This window comes from Protopterus annectens, chromosome 5.part1, assembly GCF_019279795.1.
Source record: "Protopterus annectens isolate FY-2018-M chromosome 5.part1, PAN1.0, whole genome shotgun sequence".
NCBI lineage: Eukaryota > Metazoa > Chordata > Ceratodontiformes > Protopteridae > Protopterus > Protopterus annectens.
Genome location: NC_056736.1, coordinates 95,271,578 through 95,284,932, shown reverse-complemented (window position 1 = coordinate 95,284,932; position 13,355 = coordinate 95,271,578).

The window sequence follows — 13,355 nt, the reverse complement described above, 5'->3', positions numbered from 1 at the left end:
ATATATCGGAATTCCTCTGTCTGCAGTATGCAATTACTGGTGCCAGGCATTTTGTGAAGACTCTGGGCGCAGTAGATAAGCAAGGGCAGTGCAGAGAATTGGTAATGGGTTGAACCTGCAATGAAATGGAGGTATCTTCTGCAACTTTGTCTGATAGGGACATGCAGGTATGCCTCCTTGAGGTCCAGCGTTACTAGCCATGCTTCCTTGCCCAACATGGAAGTAGCTGCTGTAGTGTTAGCATCTTGAATTTGGGTACTTGTAAGTAGTGTTAGAATTGAAAGGTCCAGAATTGGTCTCCAGGCATTGTCCTTTCTGGGCACTAGAAAGAGTCTTGAGTAAAATCCTTGGCCTTGCTCTCGAGTAGGTACCAGTTGAATGGCTCTCATGTCCATGAGAGCTGTAATTTGCTTTTGTGCCTCTGCCCATTGATTTTGTGGCAGGTTTGGCATTCCTCTTTTCATTGGCAGGGTGTGAAAGTGGAATCTGTATCCTCAAAATTATGTCTAGGACCCATTTGTCCTTTGTGACAATGTGCCAGTTGCCTGCAAAAGTGTGTTTCCCCAAGGGGCTGCCAAGAGTAGTTGCTTGGCCAGATGAGGTGCAAGTCATTGAGTTTGCCTTCTGGTGATTGAGACCTGTCTTCTCCTCCCTTCTGTGTTGTAGTGCCCCATTGGCGAGGTTTATACTGGGCTTGTGGTTGTCCTCTGCCCTTGGGCATCTGTATTTACCCTCTGTGGTCTGTCAGTAGCTGGAAAGGACCAATTTTTGTTGGCCAGTTTCTGCTGAAGCGAGGGGTTGTACCGTAAATCTTTGACTGTCTGCATAGATTTTGCCTTATCCTCCATTTTCTTTAAAACTTCTTCTGCTTTAACTCAAAAGAACATCCTGCTGTAAGGGAGCATCTAGTAGTTTTGCTTTAACATGATCAGGCAGAGTTTGTTCCTTTAACCAAGCATGCCTAATAACAGACCCAGTGACAGCTGCTCTGCAGGAGGCCTCCAAAGAATCAAACCCACATTGTAAGGTATGTTTCCATGTCAGTGGATGCAACAGATCCTGTACTTCTTTCAATTCAGATTGTTGAGGGAGAGTGGTTATTCTTTGCTTTAACTGAGAGATTATTGCTGATACTTAAGCATGTGAAATTGCAATTCAGTGCCCTCATAGCTAGTGTGGGCTGAGGTGTAAACCTTTTCCCCCACCTGTCTAGTGCTCTGGAATCCCTCTCAGAAGGTACTGGGTTTTAGCCATAGAAGCCTTAGCCCCTTGGGACCCTGGGAGATAGTCTCTGGGTCAGAAATTTGTGGGAATCAGGCACTCTATAGTATCTGTCAGGCTTGGAGCAGGAGGTAGAGAGTCTGGGTTCAAACTGGATTCTAAATAAACATCATCCACAATGTCCAAAACTGGAGGATGGCAAGTGGTCTGTGTTGGGGAGTAAAAGAAACTCTCTGAGCCTTTTCTTGAGTCAGAGTAGTCCTGACCTTCCCAGTGAAAATGTTCCCTCTGTGTAAAGTTGCCCCAAAGGAAAGTAGTTTCTTGGAGGAGAAGGGGAATGAGTCCTGCAAGAATCTTCATAAGGAGAGAAGTAATCTTGGTCTGCAGCTTCTAAGGGTCTGAAGTATGGGACATGCAGGCATAATGCACTCCCTTGAGGTCTTTGCAGGATGGGCCCCATTACCCCAGCCAAACCAGCCAAAACTCCTTGCCCAGCATGGGAAGAAGCTGCTGTAATGTGAGCATCTTGAATTTTTGGTACAGTAAAATGTGTTTAGGATGGATAAGTCCAAAATGGGTCTCAGTCGGTTCCTTTCCTTGTTACCAGAAAAAGTCTTGAATAAAAACCTTGACCTTGTTCGTGAGTAGGTACCTCTTGTATAGCTCTCATGCTTATGAGCTTTGAAATTTGTAGTTGTGCCTCTGCCCTTTGATTGTGTGGCAGGTTTGGCATGCCTCTCATTTTTGGAAGAGTGTGGAATTGGAATTTGTAGCCTCTGTTTATAACGTCCAGGATCCATTTGTCTGTTGTGACAATATGCCAATTTCTTGCAAATAATGCTAGCTTTCCTCCCAAAGGTGCTGCCAGCTGAGACCTGCTTGGCATGGAAATGAGGGAGTCATTGGGTTTGTTTCCTGTATTGTTGTGCACTGTCTTCGCCACCTCTTGGTGCTGGAGTTTGCCATTGTCGGCCTCTATATGATCCTTGTGATTGCCCTCTGCCCCTTGTGCGTCTGTATCTACCTCTTTGGGGCTTGTCAGTGGCTGGAAAGGACCAGTTTTTTGAAGGCCAATTTCTGCTAAAACGTGGTGGTTGGACCTGTAAAAAAGCTTTGCCAGTTTGCATCGATTTGGCTTTTTCTTCCATTTTCCGTAATATCTCCTCAGCATTAGTACCAAACAGCACATCCTTTTGTAAAGGAGCATCTAGAAGTTTAGCTTTCACATGATCAGGCAAGCTTTGTTCCCTAAGCCAGGCATGTCTACGAATGACTGATCCTGTAGCAGCCGCTCTACTTGAGGCCTCTAGGGCATCATAGCCACAGTGTAAGGTGTGTTTACCCACTTGCTCTGCACTATGCATCATATCCTGTAACTCCTTCAAATCTGGTTGTTCAGGTTGAGACATTTTATTCCTTAATTGTGATAACAGGAACTGTTGATATTTAAGCATATAAAACTGACAATTTAAGGCCCTCATGGCTAGGGTGGCCGAGGTATATACCTTTTTCCCCCACCTTTCTAAGGATCTTGACTCTCTTTCGGCAGGAAGTGGATTCTTGGCAGTAGAGGCCTTCAATCCCTTGGGGCCTTGAGAAATGGTTTCAGGGTCAGCATTATGGCTTTTGTAGAGAAATTGGTGAGAGTTAGGAACTCTATAGTACCTATCAGGTTTGACTGGTGCAGGAGGCAGGGAATCTGGGTTAAGGCAAGCCTCCGAATAAACATCATCAAGTATGTCCAAAACAGGAGGCATCGCCAGAGGCCTGGGTTGAGGTAACAAAAGAAATTCCCTAAGTCTTTTCTTGGAATCAGAAAAGTCTTGGCCTTCCCAATGGAAGTGTTCCCTTAAAGTGTGCAAGGTTTCCCCAAAGGAAAAATCCTCAGGAGGAGATACAGAAGGAATGGACTGCTCTGCATCCGAATCTTCAAAAGGGGAGTAAGAGTGTTCCTCTACATCAGAATGTTCTGATAAAATGGAGCCCTGATCAGAAGAGGGAGAATCTTCCTCCACTCTGGGTCTCTTGTCTGGAGGGGGTTGAGAACCCCTGATAAGAGTAATTAAATCCTCAGCCATTTTAAGCATCCGTTTTTTAGGCATGGGGCCTGGAGAAGGGCCCTGTGCAACAGGCCTCTTGGGATGCCTGGCTGCTTTGGATTTAGTAAAGGCCTTAATAGAAAAAGAAGATGAGGGTCTAAAGACACCATGGGTGGAAGTGGACCTGTCCACATTAGGAGGCTCAACATTAGCAATGGCTTCGGTGGTTGTAGTCTGGGAAAGGGCCGAGATACCTGCGGTCTCGGGTACAGAGGACACCGCCAAGGGAGTGTCATCGGTAGTCAGGGACTTCAAAGGCGTCTTGCTGAGAACCGGACCACGTGAAGCCGGTTTTGGCGTGGTGTCGGTCCTTGTCCTTGCATTTTTTTGGACAAAACGGTAGTCTGAGACTCCGACGACATTTTATAATCAAAGGCTTTACCAAAAAAGTGTTGGGCGAACTCCGCCCAATGCTTAATAGTGCGTTTATTGAAAGTAGCGCAAAAGCGACAGCCCGAGACGTCGTGGTCTGGGCCTAAACAAGGTATGCAGAGGGAATGGAAATCATACAGCGGTATTTGCTTCCCACAAGAAATACAATTATTAACTTTTTCTGACATCGGTCTGAGGCAAGAAAAGTTTCCCCAACGGGGTACTTAGCTTTAATGAAGACTTCAGTTTCCAATTTTTTCGTAATTCAGGAGCTGGCCGACCGGCACTTGCGAACTGCTTCTGCTTCGGGCACCGCGTGGCAAAAAAGACTGAAGAACATGGCGTCGGCTGTGTCTTATATACTCTGGCCTCACTGACGTCAGGAGAGAAAGCGACACCAACCGACGCCGGTCCTAGACTTTGGAATTCGGCCGACCGAGGACCCGCCTGACGGCAGAGAACCCATCTGTGATTACTGCAGCTGTATGCACGATGAACATCTTTCTCATGTGGAGTTTGGCCAGAGGGAGCATAGGAGTAGCAGATGCCATGAATCCCAGAACTCTCAAACTCCCTGGCTGTGATAGAGGCCAAAGGAAAAAGATTTTGGAAAAAAGGAAAGGAGTGTCAAGACCTTGGGAGGAGGCAGAGATGACAGCATAGGCACCATATGAATCCTGCAACCTAGAAAAACATGGTCCTGAGAAGGAGTCAGAAAAGACTTTTTGAAGTTTACTGTGAACCCCAGGCTCTGTAGAAGGAAAATGGCAAAATTAAGATTTTGTAAGAGGATCTCTGGACAGGATGCCTGAAACAGGAGGTTGTCCAAGTAATGAAATACTTGGATCCTCTTAATCCTGCAAAAAGCAATCACAGGAGCTAAGCATTTGATGAATACCCTTGGGGCACTAGAGAGGCCAAAGAGCAAAGCAGAGACCTGAAAATACCAGGAAGCAACAGAGAAACATAAAAACTTCCTGAAAAGGGGATGAATAGCGATATGGAAGTAAGCATCCTTGAGATCCAGACAAACCATAAAAGCCTGAGGAAGTAGCAAAAGGAAAAAGGTCTGAATAGATTACTTTTCTGAAGGTACCTTCCTTTTGAATGTTATCAGGTAAGAAAGATCCAGAACAGGTCTCCAAGTGCCCTCTCTCCTGGGGACCAAAAACATTCTGGAATAAAACATCTTTCCCCTTTAAGCAGCTGGAACCTCTTGAATACCCCCCCCCCCAAAGTCAAAAGATCCTGAAACACCTTTGGAAAAAAGCGTAACTGTTCTTGCAGTGGCTGAGGAATGCCCATGAAGAGGGGAGAGATTTCCAAAACATAAAAACACCCTTAGCAAATGATGGAAAGAACCCAAGAATCTTGAGTTATGCTTAACAAGACAGGAAGAGAAATGCGGCTGGGAATAATCAAGTAGTCAGACAGCACCTCATTTATCAGTAAAGGAAGAACAGGAGGGGTCTGTGTAGACATAGCTGCGAGAACCCTCCTACCACCTTTCTTGCATTTAGGAGGATGACGAGACTACCTTCCAACAAAAGCTCATTTAAGTAGGGTAGTTTCTCTGGAACTTAGGCTCTCGTGAAATAAAAATATGTTTCAGATACTGCAACTCCTTGCCTTTCTCCTGCAGGAACTTGAACAAATCAGCTGCGGCAGAACCAAACATTTGCTGTCCAAAGTAGCATCCATTAACTTAGCCTTAACATCATCAGGCAGAGGTTGAAGCCATAGCCAGGAATATCTCCTCAACACACAGCCAGAGGCAGCAGTCCTAGAGGAAGCATCTGCTGCATCATAACTACATTTAATGGAATGGTGAGCTACCTGAGAAGAAGCCCCTAAAAGAGACAAGGTAGAAGTTTTACCCTCCAAATCAGGAAGGTCAGAAATAACCTGAAAGGGCAGCTAAAACATATCTGGTCATACAAGTCTGGTAATTAACAGCCAAAAAGGCTAGGGTGGCTGAAGTATAAACCTTCTTACCTAGCCTTTCCATGGTCCTGCTGTCCTGATCAGAAGAAACAAGCTTAGTCGATGGCAGTAATTTAAAAAGCTTGTCGGATGCCAAAGAGATCACTGAAGGGTCAGAAGATGGACACAAAGGAATTTTCAGTCACTGGGCACATTATAAAAAAGGTCTGGTTTCTTAGGAGCTGAGGGCTGAGATTCTGCAGCCTAAGAGGCAGAACAGAAAGCATCCAATAAAGCAGCCAAAACAGGAGGAATAGCAGAGGGTCTAGGAGACTATTTGAAGGAGCTCATTATATCTCCTCTGCACTTCAGACATTTGGGAACATTAAAGAACTCCATCAATCCTGGCAATGGTATCCCCAAAAGAAATCCCCTGAAAAGGGGACTCGAGACTAATAGGCTCCTCTTCCTCAGAGCCATACTCCAGAGGGGAAGGAATCTGGGTACAATAGGTCAAGGATTCCTCATTTTCCTCACAGGAATCCTGATCCTTAGATCTCTTGAGAGGGGAAGATGACAAAGGAAAAGCCAGGACAGAGACTGCTTGAGCAGGCTTCAAGGCAATAACAACGTTGAATAAGCCCTGTGCAAAATTCTGCCATTTACTTTAAGGGTCCTTAGGAGCAGAAGAAACATGTTTTGTCTTTTGCTTCCTTTTTAAGAGGACGTCCGCTCCAATGTCGGCCTACACTCAATAACTATAGTCAGGACTTCCTCCCTCACCAGGATCAAAAGAGCCCCCTCCCCCAGGCCCTTCCATGATATTCAGCAGAAGTTCCCCCTGAACATTCAAAATAGACATCTGCAAGGCCTCTGAGGATGTGCAAGCAGACGGATTCATGCCGGCCACAAAAACGGTCATGGCAAAAGAATCCAACCCAGGAAATGGGCGAACCTCAGAGCTGTCATCAGCCTTGAGAGAGATGTGCGACGTAGGAGGCACAGCCAAATAATCAGACCTCACTTTTTTTTTGTGTGAAGACGGCTGACCCTCAGGCCAGGAATTACTCTCCATAGCATCTTTCACTAAAAGCTTTAGATGCTGGTTTTCAAGACAGATAGTGAGGGATGAAAGAGGAATACAAGATCTTTGGAACAAAAGCCTGACAAATAATATCATGAGAAGCACCTACACAAAAACAAGCACTGTCTTCCACACTGGCATTTACCCTTTCTGAATGACATTAAACCCCACAACATACACAAAAGTAAAAAAGTAAAAAAGCAAAAAGAAGATGAGCAAAAAAAACCCCAATGGGGCAGTCATCTGAACAGCTAGGTACACCAGCAACAACTCGAGCAATCAGACTGATTATCAGAGATGGAGTTCGGACTGGTGGCAAAAAAATTCTAAAAATGTAATGTCTGGATGTCATCTTTATGCCCTACACTATGTGAGGAGCATGTGTGTGACATCTGGCATACCTTAAAGCAACCTAAAGGCTTTGGTATACTGGCAGGACATTTGGCCACCCATGGCAGGGGATCCCTAATGTAATGAATACTGCAACAGTGATATAGATTAGAAGGACATCCTGGTGTTCTTCCAAAGACCACAAATACTGCTTTATCCTACCATTTTCTATGACAGGAACATCATATTCACTAGTACCCTCAAATAATGCAATCAAGTCTGAAAATGCTAAGGCACTGTATAGTAACCGTAACAGAAATGAAAAGAAAGCTAATTTACAATGTCCTCTGCTATGGGTGCATTATGAAATATCTTGGAACCATACTTCTAAACTGTCCAGATTTTCACAAAATGTCCACATCTTTGCCTCAGATTTTTAGTCTGTTCCCCAGAAAATTTGTGTTTTTCTTGCAAATTATTGAGGATAGTAGTCAATGAACTTAATTTCAGACTTTGTATCCTTCAGAAAATGCATACCGATATAAAACCTGTTATTCTAGCAACTAAGTTTATAGGAGTGATATTAAAATCTGTCCCTGATTTTGGGCCCCCCCCCCATTATCTTGGGATTTGTCCAGATTTCGTGTACTAAGAGGTTGAGAGGTATGCCTGGGAAGAACCACAGCCCTGTAGTACACAAGTGTCTAGGTGAATTTGTGGCACTTGATCAGTATGTCAATGCAGTAAGCACAAACTAGTGGCACTGGTTTTCACATATGTGCAACCAGCAAATAATCAGACAGGCAATCAGTGCAGAGATGGAAAGGTATAAATTTGGCTAACAAATGTGCAGGAGTGTGTGTGTGTGTGTGTGTGTGTGTGTGTGTGTGTGTGTGTGTGTGTGTGTGTGTGTGTGTGTGTGTGTGTACTAATTGCACATATATGCAACTCCTAGGTTTACCAGCAACTTCCACTTTGCACTAATATCTGTCACAAGCTGCGTGTACCTGAGCTCAAGGCTACTTCGGTTCATAGGATGACACTAGGCTATTGGCCAAGAGGTCCTTATAAGCCCAGTCAAGAATTTCACCCATGCTTCCTCAAAGTGAGCACCTGTTTTTCTGGTCCAGCAGGGACACAGATGGGATCCCAGGGGTGTATTTTCCGTTTCCCATCCAGTCATCCAGGTTCATCTTAAAGAGGGCTAGGGAGGTACTCTGACATGGAGTGGGAGTCTATTCCACAGATGGGAAGAGTCTTTGGGACACAATCTATCCTGTCAACAAGTTCTATTAATGTCACAGACCAGGTTAAGGCCTTGTGTGCGGGTTGCGTGAGTGGACTATGACTTACAGATATGCAGCAACTCCTATCAAGGCTGGGTCTGAGATGGCCTTGTATGCCAGACACAGGTCACCTCTGAGCAGACTGTACGAGACTAAGTAGAGGGACAGGGCCTTTAACCTATCTATATAGGACAGGTGTTTGTGATCCTGGATTTTTCTGGTCAGCAACCTCTATTGTCTCTCCAGCTGCTGCATGTGCTTGGCAAGGTACATGACGAAGCAGGCATTGTACTTGATAATGGGTCTAACACAGGAGGAGTACAGGGATGTTATGACCTCCTTGTTCCTGGATGAAAGCCCTTATTTATGATGTGGGCCATGTAGAAAGTCTTCCATACAATGGAGGCAAAGTGGTGGTCAAAAGTCAGGTTGCTATCAACCTGGGTGCCCAAGTCCCTCACGACTGATTGCATGCTTAGTACATTGTTATTAATGTGATAATTAGTGGGGATGCCATTTTCCCCAAAAGAGATAATGATGCATTTCTTGACATTCAGTTTGAGACCATGTTTCTGGCACCACTCATTAGTTTGGGTAAGGCCCTCTTGGAGGATGTTCACATCACTAGTGGAATTTAAGACCACGCCCAGCTTGCAGTCATCTACAAACTTGGTCAGCCACAGACCACTGGTTTTGGCTTGCACCTCAGAAAAGTATATCCCAAACAGTACAGGCCCCAAGACCGATCCTTGGGGTACACCGCTCATTACAGGTTTACTAATAGAGGTGGCTTCCCCTATTTTGACTGAGTGGGTTCCATCAGTTAGCTACATATCTGGTAACATACGGGTTGATGCCTAGCTGGGAGAGTATCTATTATGCCTGAGTGATGAATAGTGTTGAAGTTTTTGGCTAGGTCAAGGTAGGTGGTGTGCACCATCTTCCCTCATCCATGGTTTTGGTGACTGCTTCAAAGAAATCAACCAAGTTAGCAGGCATGATCACTCCTTGACAAAACCAAACTGTGTGGGGTCAAGCGTTTGGAGGTTGCCAATATCCTTGTTTATAAGGTCCATAAGGCATTCCATGGCCTTGCAGATCAGGCTAGTTAGGCTGATGGGCCTATAATTGCCTGGGTCAGTGGACTCTCCACCTTTGTGTAGAGGGATGACAGTGGCTGTCCTCCATTCAGCTAAGATGAAACCAGTGCTCAGGCTTTGGTTGAATAGGGTGCCTAATGGAACGGAGAGGTCATGCCTGAGTTCATGTAGGATACAGCCAGGGATGTTATCTGGTCCTATGGAGACTATTTTTTGCCGTGGAGAGGGCATTAAAACACCTGCTCCCTGGTGATGAAGGGAGGGGGGCAGGTGCTGGGGATGTCCTGGTTTACTGATGGGGCAGGGGGTGAGAAGTTTTCACTGAATCTGTCTGCCAGCAAGTTGGCTAGATCTATGGTGTTTGTGCATGTGGTGTTATTGACCACCAGTTCAGAGCAGATTTGGGTGTTACCTTTGAGATTGCAGACATAGGGTCATAGGTTAGTACTAGGCTAACTACCCTTGTGAGCCATTTTAAGCCTAGCCAATTATCCCTTGTGAGACTCAAACCCTGTACCTTGTGTTTGTAAGGCAAACACCTTAACCATTAGGCCACCTTCCTGTGAAGTAGGCCTTGTGATGGTCTTTAGTGGATGTGGCCAATTTGGACTCAAAGTTAGTCTTAAAGGATTTCACCAGTGACCTTATTTGCTTGTTCAGACAAAGGAGCCACTGCTTCCAACTTGGCACCTGCTCCTTCTTGGTCCTGGACAACGATTGTTTACTTTTATTATAGAGTTTGCTTATTGCTGCTGTCCACCAGACAGGTTTACTCTTCCTTGAGGAAGATGATTTGGTCCTGTCAGGTATTGCTGAGTCCATACAGCTATGTAGGTGCTCATATAGTTTTTTGGTGTAGGCATTGACATTAGTGCTAGTTCCAACTGAAGGGACAGTGGCTATGAAGTAGCTTATACCTGCTCTGAGGAGATTGTAGTCAGCTTTGGAAAAGATTTTATATTTGACTCTGATAGGGGGGGGCAGAGGTGATGGTGACTGCTGACTAGTGATTACAGCCACTATGCAAGCAGCTTTACTCTGCAGGTGTCAACTGATGAATACCAGTTTACCTCGCTTATAAAAATAGAAAAGGAGTGAATAAGAAAGTTGGAAGAGAAGGCAGACAAGGAAAACACAGCAGGATGACAAAATACAGTTGTGCTGGATGAGGTGCGAGAGAAGGGCATTTTATTTTACTTTTTTGTAGGGACAGATCCCCTTTTTCTGAAATATATATGCAGAGAGGGATAGATAAGGGGAAGAAAGTGATGGTAGGAGAGTTATGGAAGAAAAACAAGCAGACAAGAGAGACAAGTGTGACTGATCACACAGTAAGGTAGTGTTCACAAAGGGAAGGGAAGAGACAGAAGCAGCATGGCAAATGGTGATGGGGAAGAACTGTGGAGATGTACTAGGGGTAGGTATGACACAATAGAGTGGATGAACAGATGGTGGTGGACTCGCACAATCATACCATCCTGGAGACCATCATTAAGATCCTCAACCAGGGGTGCCAGGACAGGCAGACCCGGATTTTGAGGGTGATGGCCTCAGTAGTCCAAGTCTTTCATATGCAGCAGGAATAATTCATAAGTGCCACACCACCTCTGCATATCCACCTCAGCAGCACTGCCCCAAGCTGCCAGCACCATTTCTCCCAGACAAAGCAGACAGAATTTGCTGTGGAGGGAAATCAGACACTGGTTGGCATGAAGGCCTGTAACCAAGGTTCTTCAGGGGTCACGGAAAGGCAGCGTGAGCCAAGGTATAGAAACGAAGTACTGGCAGATATAAATGGGATTGGAGAATGAAATTATATGTGCATAGTGTAGGAAGAAGGCTAATAGTATGCAGTCGCATGCTAGAAGAGGGCTAACAGTATGCAGTCGCATGATAGAAGTGCACAAAAATGCAACTGCATAGTACACCACATGCATTAGTCCTTACATTAGCCAAAGTCTGACACCTGAGGAGAAGTATATGCTATCCCCACATGGTGGCTGCCTGTAGTACATGAATAAAGTAGCCCTGTAGGTATTATACAGTTAAGGTTCTATAGTACATGGAAGTTTTCAGTACGTTGACAAGTTTTTTTGTATTTAAAAGGAAAACGTATATATAACAACACATTAGAGCTGCATAATTAAAATGTACTGTATGCTGATTGCTGCTGCTGTCCACAGAGTCTATTCTGCTTAATACTTTAAATGGCAATAGTGCAGAGCTGGCAAAATGTGCAGCAATGATAAATAACTATGGTATTATTGCAGAATTTTATTACTGAAAGCCTAATGAAGAAATACTTAACAAAATATCTCTAGGTACTGCTCCTGAACTTTTGTCACCCACTAGGAAAGCAGTTTAGGCTGCCGGTGTTACAAGTCATTGTACCTGTAGTGACACTGTTCACCTGTATGAGGTATTCTAGCCATGGATGACAAAGTTATCCTCTAAGTCTGTCCACACATCAATCCTTTTAAAAGGTCATCCTGCTGCAGCTTGCAACCTTGCCCTGTAACAGGTGAAGTAAAAGTAAAGGAAGATTTTCACCTTTCTCGCACACCACCTTGGAAGTCCACCATGAGCTCTCACAGAAGATAGAGATAGAGATATAGAAGATAGAGATAGATGCCAAAGTGAAGATGATATTCTGTGCAACTCAGACACCTAATGTGTGAACCACATTTAATGCAATGTGACTATAAGCAGTTTGGGTAGCTAAAGTGCAATGACACTTGTACATGAATGTGAGAATTCATTACTGTGTTCACGACTGAACAAACTTCCTTACGACAATGTCTACAGCTGCACATGCACAATAATGCAATTCAAAGAACAGTGTGTCTAAAAGCCTCATTTACATAAGAGCTTCACAAACGTTCTTAATGTATTGTGAGCACTGACAGTTTGTGTGCCAGTTATTACATTTCTGTGGGGGGGTGGCATAATGGTTAAGGTGCAACTCGCAGACACAAGGTACAGAGTTTGATTCTCACTTTGGGGAAATTAGCTATGAGTAAAATGGACCACAGGGGCAGCTAGCCTAGTACTTGACCTTGAAAATTGATCTCTGATGTCCCCCAGGGGTCTATGCTGGGTCTGCTCCTCTATGGTATCTATTTTTCAGAAGTCAAGGCCAATGTCAACAGCTTTGAGCTTACCAAGTTTGCAGATTATTGCAAGCTCGGAGCAATCATAGAACCCCTCACCCCCAACCCGATACTAACTTCTTACAGGAAGATGTAACAAGACAAATGACTGGTGGCAAAGCCATGGCTTAAAACACAATGCCAAGAAGTGTTTTGGGAAGTCGGCCACCCAGGGAAACCACCCCAGTGATAAAACAGCCCTAAAAGTAGACAGAGTAGTCAGAGATATGGGGACTTATGAACCTGGCTTTCAACCAACATGTCAAAGGCAGTAAGAAAATCATTCTGTGTCACTCAACTTATAAGTAAAGGCATGGCATCTAGGTCCAGAGAAGTCATCCTGCCACTGTACTCAGCCCTCATCAAATCTGTCACTGAATATAATGACCCCTTTGGTACGTACCTGACCAGACATATGCAACAACTGGAAAATCCATGGAGGTTCCTTACAAAAAAAAAAAAAATTGATCTTACTTATATATATATATATATATACACACATATACACACACACACACACATACATATACATACATACATACATATACATACACACACACACACACACACACACACATATACATACACACACACACATATACATACATACATACATACAGAGAGTAAACACAATGTCCTATGCAGATTGCCTCAAAGCCTTGTCTCTATACTCCGTTTCCTACAGACTTCTGAGGGGCAATTTATGCCTGGCATACAGGGCATCCTTGGATGCAGCTCTGATGGGACTTTTACATATCCATAAAAGGAATGGCACCAGAGTTGCTACATCT